This window comes from Hevea brasiliensis, chromosome 2, assembly GCF_030052815.1.
Source record: "Hevea brasiliensis isolate MT/VB/25A 57/8 chromosome 2, ASM3005281v1, whole genome shotgun sequence".
NCBI classification, from domain to species: Eukaryota; Viridiplantae; Streptophyta; class Magnoliopsida; order Malpighiales; family Euphorbiaceae; genus Hevea; species Hevea brasiliensis.
The window spans coordinates 94638197-94640555 of record NC_079494.1 but is presented as its reverse complement, the minus strand read 5'-3'; the positions used below and the strand labels follow the sequence as shown (position 1 = coordinate 94640555).

Below are 2359 nucleotides of genomic sequence, written 5' to 3'. Positions count from 1 at the left end.
TTTTCTGATTTAATTGTTTTTGATCTGTTGAATGATTTGCTAAAAAAGCCTATTAGTTAATTGTTTGATTTGATCAATTGCTAGTTCATCTTCATAATCCGCAATTGTTGTGTAAGATTGAACATGAGTAGCAATTAGGTTTTATTGATTATGATCCAAGTTTTCGATAATAACCTAAGGAAACAATAGGGTGGATTAAATGATTTATGCTTCATAAATTGTTGTTTAGCTTAACTGCTTCTTTTTCTTAAAGCAGTTATTAATTTCATGAGGATTGCTTAATACCAACTCAGTTAATAATTAGAGTCAGTAATAGTGCTAGGCTCGAATTGATGAGTATAGGGAAGTCAGGGGTTTACCTCGTTGTTTAGTAAATCTACGTTAAGTATTCAATAAGATATAATTGTATTTCTTTTGTCTATGATTGAATCAATGCATTAGAATGAGAATTACCTTGGATTGAAGTTTGTTTAATTTGAAAATTTCTTATTTAATTTTAGATCTTAATTTTTGATTTCTTCTTTGGATTGCGAATTACACCCCCCCAACCTTTATTTCTTTTTCCATTACACAAGTGCACGAAATTTAATAATTCAGTCTCTAGGGTTCAACCTGGACTTATCGCTTATTGCAGAAAATATTTCACAATTGGTAATTTTAGTTAATTTAATTTCTAGTAGATTCGACACCCATCAAGAATTTTGGGGCGTTGCCGGGGATTGAAATTTGTTAGAATTCGTGTTTTTGGTGTTAGGATATTTTGTTATTAATTCTGTTTATGAAGTGTTGCTATTTTCAGGTTTTTGAAAAAAAAAAAAATTTTATGGTGTTATTGTTCATTAAGAATTTAGTTGAATTTGGAGGGCAACCCATACCTATTTTGAAGGAAACGACGCTCTGAGGCCAAATTCGATTGTTTTCTAGGGTTTTGAGGCATTTTTCTGTTTTTACTTTAATTTCTTTTTGTTTATGACAAGAATTTCTCAATTTGGTGAGTTGATATTTGATCCAGAAGCAGAAAAAGTAGCTAAACAGTTGAGAAAATTGGCTAAGCAAGCTAGGTAGATTCCGAGTACATCTGAAGGAGTCCAATCTCCAAAGGAGCTAAGTTCAGATTTGGATTCGGATTCAGAGTCAAGTTTCGAAAGCAAGACCATGGCTGCTGCTAGGACTTTGAAAGAGTTGGCTGCTCCTGATCTAAACCAATAGCCTTTGTGTATCCAATACCCTGCTTTAAATGTTGCTTTTGAATTGAAATCTGGACTAATTCATTTGTTGCCTAAGTTTCATGGTCTTGCAGGTGAGGATCAACATAAGCATCTAAAGGAATTTCATGTTGTGTGTTCCAGCATGAAACCTCAAGGAGTTTCAGAGGATTAGATCAAGCTTCAAGCTTTTCCCTTCTTACTGGAAGGCATAGCTAAAGATTGGTTGTATTACCTTCCTTTTGGATCTGTCAACTCATGGAATGGGATGAAGCAGATATTTCTAGAGAAGTATTTTCCTGCTTCCCATGCTGCCAATATAAGAAAAGAAATTTGTGGCATCCGACAGTACAATAGAGAGAGTTTGCATGAGTATTGGGAGAGATTTAAGAAGCTATGTGCAAGCTGTCCCCATCATCAAATAAGTGAGCAGCTATTGATTCAATATTTCTATGAGGGACTTCTACCAATGGACCACAGTATGATAGATGCTGCTAGTGGAGGAGCATTCATTGAAAAGACACCAGAAGAGGCAAGGAGGCTGATTGCTAACATGGCAGCAAACTCTCAGCAGTTTGGAATGAGAATGTATCACACACCCATGAAGGTTAATGAGGTAAGTACATCTAACCTTCAGAAATAGATTTCTGATTTAACTTTTTTGGTGAGGCAATTGGCTGTAGGAAAAATGCAAACTGTTAAGGTATGTGGAATTTATTCCAGTCCAGGTCATGCTACTGACATGTGTCCTATGTTACAAGAGGATGCATCAATGCAACATGTTGATGCAGTAGGAAATTATAGACAGCCACAACACAGGTATGATCCCTATTCTAATACTTATAATCCAATATGGCGAGATCATCCCAATTTGAGTTATGGGAACCAACCGGTGCAAAACCAATATCAGCAACAGAGATAAGTGAATCTACCACCTCCGCCTTCCTCAAATCAAGGTATGTTACTTGATGAAATTGTTAAGACTTTGGCTAACAATACCCAACAGTTTCAATAGGAGACCAGAAATAGCATTCAAAACATAGAGAGGCAGATTGGTCAGTTAGCTTCATCTATAAGCAACCTTGAAGCTCAAGGTTCTAGAAAGCTTCCATCACAAATAGTCATGAACCCTAGAAAAAATGCGAGTGCGATAC

General features: G+C 35.7%; 1 non-coding gene across 1 annotated transcript; it reads right to left on the bottom strand.

The window, feature by feature from the left end:
- Window positions 1-1521: 1521 nt before the first annotated feature.
- LOC131178073 (small nucleolar RNA R71) lies at window positions 1522-1628 on the bottom strand. Its single transcript, XR_009147203.1, has one exon. It is a non-coding gene; the product is annotated as a small nucleolar RNA R71 (small nucleolar RNA).
- Window positions 1629-2359: the final 731 nt, after the last annotated feature.